Source organism: Mastigoproctus giganteus, chromosome 3, assembly GCF_048544385.1.
Source record: "Mastigoproctus giganteus isolate SK-2022 chromosome 3, ASM4854438v1, whole genome shotgun sequence".
Taxonomy (NCBI): domain Eukaryota; kingdom Metazoa; phylum Arthropoda; class Arachnida; order Uropygi; family Thelyphonidae; genus Mastigoproctus; species Mastigoproctus giganteus.
In genome coordinates, this window is record NC_143577.1 from 50,891,521 (window position 1) to 50,903,138 (window position 11,618).

An 11,618-nucleotide genomic window follows, 5' to 3' on the forward strand; every position below is an offset into this window, starting at 1 on the left:
AATGACAGTAATGGCAGTGTGCTACTGCAACAGGATCTAGATAATTTGGGCAGATGGGCTAAGAAGTGGCAACTGAAGTTTAACCTTGACAAATGCAAAGCACTGCATATGGGTAGAAGTAACCCCAGAGAAACGTACCAACTGTGTGGTACTACGCTTAAGGTGGTAGAAAATGAAAAAGACCTGGGAGTAATTGTGCAGTCAGATATGAAGTTTTCTGAACAATGCAGACAGGCTGCCAGGGCAGGTCATGGGGTTTTGTCAATGATACATAGGAATTTTGCTAGCAGGGAGAAGGAGGTGATTGTCCCTCTGTATAAGGCAATGGTCAGGCCATGCCTTGAGTACTGCTTACAGGTCTGGAGGCCTCATTTTAGGAAGGATGTAGATTTACTTGAGCATGTACAGAGAAGGGCAACAAGATTGGTGAGGGGAATGAAGGGATCCTCTTACCAAGAGAGGGTTAAGTTCTGCAAATTGCAGTGGCTGGAGACTAGGCACCTGCGCAGTGATCTGATTGAGGTGTATAAGGCCTTGATGGGTTGAGCATGCTGAATTCTGATGGGATCCTTCCACTTGTTCAGATTACGAACCTAAGGGGGCATACATTCAAATTAAGAAAAGACAGATGTACAATAGATGTGCAGAAATTTGCCTTTAGCCAGTGGGTGGTTAATTGCTGGAACAAACTTCCATTTGTCGTTGTGGAAGTTGATAGGCTGAATAAATTTAAGGAGGAACTGGACAGGCATTTGTAGGGAATGGTGTTTTTTTTTTTTTTTTTTTTGGCTGATGCTGCATAAGCTCATACACTTGCTTTCTTGCATCACATGCTGCCACTACTACTACTACTACTTCACCAGTCCAGGAACTTTAATGTGACACCTTGTAGCTACAGGGTAGAGATGATTTAATTCTCCATTATCATTGTGACACAGACATACACATAATGGCTTAAATAATGCATAATATATTGATAAGTAAATAATAATACCTGCATAATACTGTAATCAACACATTTCAGCAGAAAAATGGCTGAGCACCACTAAAAACCAAAAAAATAATGGTCAAAAGGGACTGTTCCTGTTCTAGATAACACTGTTGCACTCTGGTAGTTCTAGAGTTAAATGACAATTGTTTCCTGATCATGTCAAACACAATCTTCTGTTCATTTCTTCATCTAAAAATAAAAATTCAGAGTGGTTTATAGAATTCTTGTGACAACAAATGTATACAAATTTAACACCATTAAAAAGAATTTGTAAAATTATAGTATTACTAATTTACTTAATATTACTAATGATAATAGCATTTTACTGATTATTACTGTACTAGGGTTTCCACCACTCCTCCCAGAAATAATCTGCATTACACAGGCCTCTGCCAATTTCCAGTAGCACTTGTCTGGAAAGCCAAAATCTCTGTAATACCACACGGCTCTGAATAGTCCAAAAAATATCACAATGGCAGCATTCTGGTTCATCACACACAATCGTAATGTTATATACATACCTGATTATATATATATATATATACACGAGAGGTTTCCAAAAAGTAAGGTAACACTTTTTTTTTCTTAATAATGGTGAAAGGGAATGAGAAGAAACGCAGTGGACAGACCCGTTAATAACGTTCAAAAAGACCACCAGTGCAGTGTTGCAGTACTGTCACCTCACAGCAGATTCCAGTTGCAAAATGGCAGCTACCGCACAAGTGTGGTTGAAAACAGGTGTTCATGAAGTTATTTGCTTTTTTTTTTTTTTTTTTCCAAGCAAAAGGGTCTTCACCAAGTGACATTCACCGTGAACTGGTTGCTGTTTATGGCGAAAAGAAGTGGGTGTGTTTTTTGGTGCAATGAATTTAAAGTGGGCCGTGTTGACATTGAAGTTCAACATCGGGTGGGCAGGCCTTCATTGAACAAAATAGAAGACATTTCGCACATTAATGTGTGACATGTCTTCTGTTTTGGCATCATTCTTGAAAACGATTTCCTCTGCGCAAACGTGAACAAGTCGACTGTTCACGATGTCCTCGACTTTTGAAAGGTGTGCTGCCGCTAGGTGCTCCGACAATTGTCAGAAGAGGACAAAGCAAAATGCATGGGGATGTGTCTGGAGAACCTGTTGCGATACAGCGATGAAGGAGAGGATTTTCTCGCTCGCATAGTCACAGCAGACGAAATGTGGGTTCGTCACTTTACCCCAGAGAGCAAACAAGACTCCATGACCTAGAAACATTGACATTCTCCTGTGTGCAAAAAATTCAAAACTGTTCCCAGTGTCTTTTTTTTTAATTTTTTTATGAAAACCCCAAACACGAAAGGTATCAAAACCTATAGTACTTAGTACCGTGCATGGGTTGAAGGAGAAGTAGGGGGGGGGAGTGCCGTAAACTTTGTTCTAGAGACTAAACATGGGTTTCACCACTTCAAGCCTCCAATAAACAAAGTGGTGTGAAAAGTCATGGCCACAGTGTTCTGGGATCGCGTTCTCTGTTGGTGGATTTCTTGCCAAAGGGAGGAACAATCAATGCACAGCTTTATTGTGCAATGTTGGAAAAACTGAAAGCCAACATTCGACGCAAACGACCAGGACTCCTGACAAGCGGCATGATTTTGTTGCACAACAAAGCACACACCACTCATGAGTGGTTGCACCGTAATCGTTAGGAAACTCACATCCCCCCCCCCCCCACAGTCCAGACTTAGCGCCTTCAGACTTCCATTTGTTCGGTAAAAAACACCTTTCAGGAAAGCATTTCATTCACCATTAACTGGTTGCTGTTTATGGCGATAAACTTCCTCATCCATGGATGAGGAAGTTTATCGCCATACCCACCTGGGCACTTTACCCACCTGGCTAGCCATGTCGGCGACAAAAATTAGACTCACCTTGGGTCTTATTCACCACTGTCACCTTCGAAGTAGTCCCCTTGAGATCATAAACACTGATCCCAGCACTTCTCCCATGATTTGAATGCATCCTGAAAGTCCTTCTTTGTCATGGTGTTCAGCACAGCCTGCAATTTGGTTAGGATATGCTTTACACTGTCAAAACTTGGACCCTTCAGCTTGATTTTCATTCTTGGGAAGAGGAAGAAGTCACAGGGGGCTAAGACTGAAAAATAAGGGGGGTGGGAGACGATTGTCATGTTGTTGGATGCCAAAAACTGCGAGATATATGTGGCCAAGTGCATTGTCATGATGAAGGACCCAGTTCTTTGTGCGCCACTTCTCTGGATGTTTTCTCCTGACGGCTTCCCTTAGCCGCCTCAGTACGTTGCAGTAGAACTTTGCACTGACGGTCTGGCCAGGGGGGGACGAATTCCTTATGGATAAGACCATCAATGTCCAAAAAAACAGATCAGCAAGGGCTTCATATTGCTCCTCACTTGTCAGGCTTTCTTCGGTCAGAGTGAAGATGGGCACTTCCACTGGGAAGATTGCTGCTTGGTTTCTGGGTCATACCCATATACCCAACTCTCATCACCAATGACAACTAGAGAGGACGTTTTGATCACTCCTGGCCAGTTCTTGAAGATATCTGCTAACTTCCATGAGATAGTAGTAGTAATGGCATGTGATGCAAAAAAGCAAGCATATCAGCTTATGCAGAATCAGCCAAAAACAAAAAAAAAAAATTACAAAACAATCCCCTCTAAATATTTGTCCAGTTCCTCCTTAAATTTATTCAACCTATCAACTTCCACAATGAGAGATGGAAGTTTGTTCCAGCAATTAACCACCCGCTGGCTAAAGGCAAATTTCCGCACACTATTCTACATCTGTCCTTCCTCGATTTCAATTTATGCCCCCTTAGGTTCGTAATCTGAATAAGTGGAAGAATCCCATCAAAATTCAGCGAGCTCAACCAATCAAGGTCTTATACCCCTCAATCAGATCACCTCGCAGGTGCCTAGTCTCCAGCTGCTGCAATTTGCAGAACTTAAGCCTGTCCTGGTAAGAGGATCCCTTTATTCCCCTCCCAATCTTGTTGCCTTTCTCTGCACACGTTCAAGCAAATCTACATCCTTCCTAAAATGAGGCCTCCAGACCTGTAAGCAGTACTCAAGGCGTGGCCTGACCATTGCCTTATACAGAGGGATAATCACCTTTTCCCTGCTAACAAAATTCCTATTTCATTGACAACACCCCATGACCTGCCCTGGCAGCCTGTCTGCATTGCTCAGAAAACTTCATATCTGACTGCACAATTACTCCCAGGTCTTTTTCATTTTTTACCTGCATAAGTTTAGTACCACACAGTTGGTACGTTTCTCTGGGGTTACTTCTACCCATATGCAGTACTTTGCATTTGTCAATGTTAAACTTCAGTTGCCACTTCTCATCTGCCCATCTGCCCAAATTATCTAGATCCTGTTGCAGTAATACACTGCCATTACTGTCATTAACAACCATGACAACCTTTGTATCATCTGCAAACTTCGATACTACGCCTGATATACCTTCATCAATATCATTGATAAATATACAAAACAACAGTCGACCCAACACCAAACCCTGTGGGACTCTACTAATAACATTAGTCCATGAAGAGCAGCACCCATTGATTACCATCCTCTGTTTTCTCCCACTCAACCATCCTTTTATCCATTGTAGCAACTTACCCTTAATACCATTCTGCTCCAATTTGTACAGTAGTCTTTCATGCGCAACAGTGTCAAAAGCTTTCCTGAAATCCAAGTATATGATATCAAAATTATTTTTTGCACCCAGTTCCTTTGTAACCACATCATAATATCCTATCAAATTTGTCAGACAAGGCTTTCCCTTAACAAACCCATGCTGTGTCTGACTTATTGCTGCAGTCTTGTCTAGATGATCCTGCAATGCATCTTTAACCAGTGACTCCATTATTTTACCCAGAACAGAAGTTAAACTAACTGGTCTGTAATTACTCATGTCACCCTTCGATCCCCCTTTGTGAATCGGGGACCCATTTGCACATCTCCAATCTGTGGGGACCTCCCCTGAGTCCAAGGATGCTCTCATAATTATGGCTAAGGGTTTGCTTACTTCGTTTGCTGCCTCTAATATAACTGGATAGATCCCATCCACCCCAGGTGCCTTTCTTATGTTTAACTTCAACAATTTCTCCTCCACTTTGTTCTCAGTTATTACAAAATCATTAAGCACCCTGCTACAATTTGATAACCTTCTGCCATTTTCAAACCTTAATAACTCCTCATGTGTGAATGTATATGCAAAATACTCATTCAGTTTGTTTGCGAGCTGAGCAGGATCATCAACAGTCGAACCATCGATATCAAGTGGACCAATCAGGTTCATCCCCTTCCGTTTAGGGTTTATATAAGTAAAGAAATCCTTGCTGTTATTCCTAGCATCCTTTGCCAAAGATTTCTCGTAATCTGCCTTCGCCTGCCTAACCTCCTTTGCGACTTGATTACAGACTAGCTTATATATATCATAGGCTTCTGTGTCGCATGATAATTTATATGCATCCCATGCATTTTTCTTCTCTCCCACGAGTCTCATTAGTTCATTTGATAACCATTTAGGCCTAAACCTTGAAACAATATTTCTTAATAGGTATGAAACATTTAGTAGCTTCCACTATTAATTCCTTGAATGCTTCCCAGTTAGAATTTTCTGTTGGTAACATCATCAGTTGGTCCCACTGTACAGAATTTAAAAATTGTCTGAGACCACTACAGTTACCTTTATGGAAGCAAAAACCTCTTTCTTTACCCCTGATGGTAATTATATCTAAGTAAATCCCACATCAGTACACTATGATCACTGCCACCTAATGGTTCCTTTATCTGCAAATTCTTAATACATGAATGATCACTGCTGATATCCAGATCAAGAGTATTACCCTCTCTGGTTGCCTCTTGAACATGCTGCTGCAGAAAACAATCATTCAATAAATCCACAAAATCTTACTAGTGTGCGAGTGACCAACCCATAAGTTACAGTCTATATCTGGGAAGTTAAAATCCCCCATTATAAGACATTCTGATTTACTAGTCCACTCTATTTTTCTGTACAACTGTTCATTGTACTCATTCGAGTCATTAGGCCTATAACACACTCCTACTCTTATTTTTGCTTTCCCAGTGCTTATGTCACACGAAACTGACTCAACAGTGCACTGTTCATCTATATCAACTGGATGCACTTCTTTTGATTTTATGTTTTTCTTAATTAACAGCATAACACCTCCTCCCTTTCTATCCTTTCTGTACACATTGTACTCTCCAAATTCCAGTTGTGCTTTTGGTCTTCACTCAGTAACCGCAGCAAGAACCTAGCCGCAATCCTTCTCATGTTCAACTCGTCTGACAAGTGCCGTACGATAGTCCTACAATGCCAAAAATATCATGGATGGTCCACCTGCTGTCTTCACGTATGCCGTCCGAACTTTTGTGGCATCTTCCAGGATGGTGCTCGATGATAAGTGCCCAGAGCGATCATCGTCATTCGACTGTTTTTAGAACAGTTAAACCAGTAGTAGGTCTAAGTCTGGCCTAAAGCATGTCACCAAAAGCTCGTTTCAACTTCTTCTGAGTTTCTGTTGCTGTATCTTTAAGAAGGAAACAAAACGTGATGCAAGCACGTTGTTCTCTCACATCAGCAACACATCACACATCACAACACATCACAACAATCGCAAACTATGCAAAACACACCACCAAAGAACTGTGCATAAATATTCAATGATCCTATCCAGCCCGACACCACGTGGCACACTGATTCATAAAGGATGTATGCAGTGTTACCTAGCGCCACAAGTCCATACTAGACGTAGTTCCTGCGCAATATTCAAAATTCGGGAAATTTTCGGTAGCACCTCATATATACTTGCTAATTTTATGTGTTATAAGGTATAAAATTTACAGTTGTATTGTAGTTGTAGTATGCTATTGTGATAATTAAACATTATACACATATTAACAGAATTAGGGCAAGATTCTATTTAATTTTTGGGTTTGTGTTTGTAGTGTGGTTTATATTTTGGTAGGAGGCATTTCAGGCATTAAAGCCTATCGGCAATGCCTAGCAATTTGGTGTGCTAGCAGTTGCCGGTTCGCCTAAAGATCAATGTTGTAATTTAAAAAAAAAAAAAAATTATGTTAAAAATGAATATAAAAGGTTAGAGGAAATGGAAAAATTAATTTAAGCTAAAGGGTTATAAAAAGAAATACAATAATGAAAGAATAAATGAAGAAATGGAGGAGGAAGGAAAACGTAGGAAAAAATTAGGAAAAGATACATTCATCCACTTGGCCATCTCTCCACTACTTCCTCAGGGGCTTTGAGTGGACAGATAGCCATATTAAATGAATGTCTCGTGCATACCTGTTATTGTAGTCCCCATAACAGTTTTACTATAATTAATTATCCATTTTTAGTTTTGGGTATCATAAATATATTAAATGTGACTGAAAATTAAATTAAATTTTATTTTAGATTAGTATTTTCAGCAAAGTGGGATTGGGACCCAAAGCCCAACAGATATGCGTCAGTATAAAGTATTACTATTAGCAATGGCCACATAGTGTAAGGAAGCCTAGAGTTTATGCTGCACCAGCCAAAAAAAAAAAAAATAATAATAATTAATAAGAGAAAAAAGGAAATAGATAACCTATATGTTTCCCTCCTGTAGGTAATTATCCAGCCAACCCTTGAACCTCCACCATGTAGTCAACTTATTCCAGTAATTTATAACTTGCTGGCTAAAATAAAACTTCCTGCAATAATGAAAGAATATCTTCCCCCCCCAACTTGAAATTATGGCCCCTACTTCTAGAATCATTTATAACTGTGAAAATTTCATTTTACTTATGTCTCTCAGAGCCTTAAACACCTCAATCAAGTCTCCTCTAAGGTACCTAGTTTTCAAGCTCTACAACCCACATATTCAAAGTCTTTCCTCATATGGATGCCCTTTTGCCGATCTCACCAGGTGAGTTACCCACTGGATCCTTTCAAGAGGTACAATGTCTTTCTTTAGGTGCACTCTCCATACTTGAACACTGTATTCCAAGTGTGGTCTAATAAAAGCCTTATACAATGGGATTATGACATCCTTATCTCTACTAGCAATTGTTTGATAAATCATCAATAGGACACCATGGGCCTTTCTTGCAACCTGTCTGCAATGCTCAGAGGACTTCATGTCTGATCATATCATAACACCCAAGTCCTCTTTCCTCCAATACCGGCTTTAGTTCAACTCCACCAAGTGTATAAGTTATTTTGGGGTTACTGTTCCCCAGGTGTAATACCTTACACTTTGTTGAATTAAAGCATAGCTGCCATTTTTCTGACCGTCCTTGAAGTCTATCTAGGTCACTCTAAAGAAGCTCTTCTTGGCAGTGATCATTAACTACTTTACCAATCTTTACATAATCTGCAAATTTATCACGCCCTCTATCCCTTCATCAATGTCATTTATGAAAATCAAAAACAATAGTGGTCCTAATACTGATCCTCGAGGAACCCCACTTCTTACATTAACCCAATATGAGGAATAACCATTTATCACAACTCTCTGCCTGCTTCCCCGAAGGAATCCAGCTATCCATCTAAGGATTTTCCCTGTGATTCCAACCTGTTCCAGCTTATAAAGTAACCGCTCATGTGGGACTGAGTCAAATGCATTGCTGAAATCCAAATAAACAATGTCGAAATTATTCCCCAAATGCAGCTCTCGAGTGACCGTCAAAATAGCTCACCAAATTAAGTAAATATGATTTACCCTTTACAAAACCGTGCTGAGTATCCTTCAGAATTCCATTTCTATCTAGATGATCCTGAATTCCACTCTTGTTCATTGTCTCCATGATTTTCCCTATTACTGAAGTTAGACTGACTTCAGTAATAGGGAATTCAGTAATGGCCGGTAATTTCCCACTTCACTCTTAGAACCACCCTTATGTATTGGAGATACATTGGCACATTTCAAATCCAATGGAATCACTCCAGAGTCCAGTGATGCTCTCATAATTAGCATCAATGCACTCACTTGCCACCTCCCTTAAGATTATAGGGTATATGCCATCAATCCCAGTAGCCTTACTGGCCTGTAGGCTCGAAAGTTTTCATTAAATAAACAAATTTCACATCATTAATTACATTTTTTTCAGCTTTACTCTCATAATTTCTCATTGACACACAGGGTTTTTCTTCTGTAAATATCGATGCAAAATAACAGATGAGTTCACCTGCAACTTCAGCTGGGGTATCTAATACTATCCCACGTCCATCACATAAGGGTCTGATCTGGTTTGTCCTCCTCTTCTTTGCACCTATCCCCACTCTTTGCTATTCATTTATTATTATTATTATTATTAGCCATATGGTGCAAGTAAGCCTGAAGCTTATGCTGCACCAGCCAAAAAAAAATTCCCGAGTTACCCTGTGCGAGAGAGAGAGAAGTAGAAAGGAATCACCAAGAAAGAGAAGAATGATGATATCCAGCTCAGGACCCTGGGTGTGCCAAGCCCATACTCACCAGATGTGAGCCCCTGGGGATCATAATCTACCTTTGCCAGCCTAACCTTTTCTGTGACACTATTACAGATCAATTTATTACAAAAAATATTTCCTGTTTCCCTGACAATAGAATCTCCTAATAGAACTAAGTCCTTTTGAACCAAAAGTACATAGGTATTTACCTGTAATCATTACGGATGGTGGTTGGTATAAGAAAGGCCGAGTATCGGTCAAATCGCTGAATTTATAGGTTGTTGGGGCATCAGCTGGTCTATTCTGCACGCCTGGCAGTGATTATATTTAATTTATTAATTAAATTCTCCGAGTCTATGCGGTCCTAACTTTGGGTTAGGTAGGCTGAATAGTAATTTATGGATATTAACAGGTAATATAGATAGTAATTATTATATTGGTAAATGTTCAAGAATAGTAATTTTGTGGTTATTAGGATTAAAGGTAAATACTTATAGGAATAAAATGAAGTTATAATACATTTTACTACATCTTTAAACTAAATTATAATACTATATTAATACTAATGAGTAATGTTATCCACTGAGCAAGGACTAGTATAACCTTTCTACAGCATAACAGCCAACTTACCCCCAATGGGATAACTATACTGTATAAGGCCCCAGTGGAAAAAAGGATTTCGTTAACAGACACTGGGAAACACTGTCAAATTGGCCGAGGTCTGCCTTAGCTAATTGTCAGTGCACATTTGCAATACTAAAAAGCTTTTCAGTATTGCAAATTATTAAGCATGTTATATTCCTCGTTGGATTTGATAGCTTCTTGTCCCCTATCTAAAGAAATATCGTGCTGTTCAATTGGGGCTCCCCTCTCCTAGCTGCTATTGCATCTGGCCCACCCACACATGCTAACAGTGTTTCTAAAATAGAACTGCTCTCAATACCATCAACAAATATGTTTCAGCTTTTATTCAAGGGTATCGCATCTCTACAGAACCACCTCTTATTCTCTTTTTACTGATAGCGAAAGGATGTCTCCTTTTTTTTAAATTTTTTTCAGTAGTGAAGGAGTTAAATGAATTTATTGGAGTTGTGTCGCTGGAAAAGCAAAACTAAAATGTTCAAACGCTTCAAGTATTGAAAATAATAATTTTCAATTAATTTTCGGTGCAGTTAAAAGAGTCACCTTTCAACTGCACTGAAGAATTCGCTTTATCTCTAGTACAATATTAACAGATAATTGCGTTTAAAAACCATTCCAGCCAAAAATTATATAGATTTTAACTGTTATGATACCTCACCTAGAGTCCGTGCACAGCCACTTTGAGAAAACTATTTCTCCAATGAAGATATTTTCGTTTTTGCTTTTTTTTTAATAGCATCCAAGTTTACATTCAGGAAGACTATACCTTCACTACAAAACGCAAACAAAACCAAAACACTAACCGCATGCTGCAAACAAGATATCAAGATCATACAGCAGCGGCACAGATTACATAACACCTAATCCAGAGTAGCGTAGGTATTTAATCTGCGGTACGCTTGATGCCATTCTAAATAATAATAATAATAATTAAAAAAAAAAAAAAAAAAAAAAAGTAACACCGCACAAACAGCCAAATGACGCCCAAGCCAGCGCAATTGATATTGTATCACGATATGGAAGAAGAGTAGTAGTAGTGGCATGTGATGCAAGAAAGCAAGTGTATGAGCTTATGCAGCATCAGCCAAAAAAAAAAAGAAAAAGAAAAAAAAATCACACCATTCCCTCCAAATGCCTGTACAGTTCCTCCTTAAATTTATTCAACCTATCAACTTCCACAACGACAGATGGAAGTTTGTTCCAGCAATTAACCACCCGCTGGCTAAAGGCAAATTTCCGCACATCTATTCTACATCTGTCCTTTCTTAATTTGAATTTATGTCCCCTTAGGTTCGTTAGTATTAATTAACTTTTCTTGTTCACAAAACACATGGACGAAAAAAATTAATTTCAGATTCCTCCTATCGGATAATAAACAGATTTAGAACCGGCTGTTAAACTTACGAGGCGATTAAAAATAAATAAATTCGTTTCTTATGCTTCAAGCAAAATAGCGTTCTTCATTTTTCAAAAATATGACTTAAAATAAAACTAACCGCCTCGTGAGTAGGATAATTGGTAC

General features: G+C 39.1%; 1 protein-coding gene across 1 annotated transcript in view; it reads right to left on the minus strand.

The window, feature by feature from the left end:
* Positions 1-10,962, minus strand: part of LOC150087950 (torsin-1A-interacting protein 1-like) — a 50,262-nt gene extending 39,300 nt beyond the window's left edge. Inside the window, exons 1-2 of the mRNA XM_090369976.1 lie at positions 10,755-10,962; positions 995-1,180 (exon numbers count right to left, since the gene is read on the minus strand). The gene's annotated coding sequence lies outside the window, so the exon portion shown is untranslated. The remainder of the gene's footprint in view (positions 1-994; positions 1,181-10,754) is intronic.
* Positions 10,963-11,618: the final 656 nt, after the last annotated feature.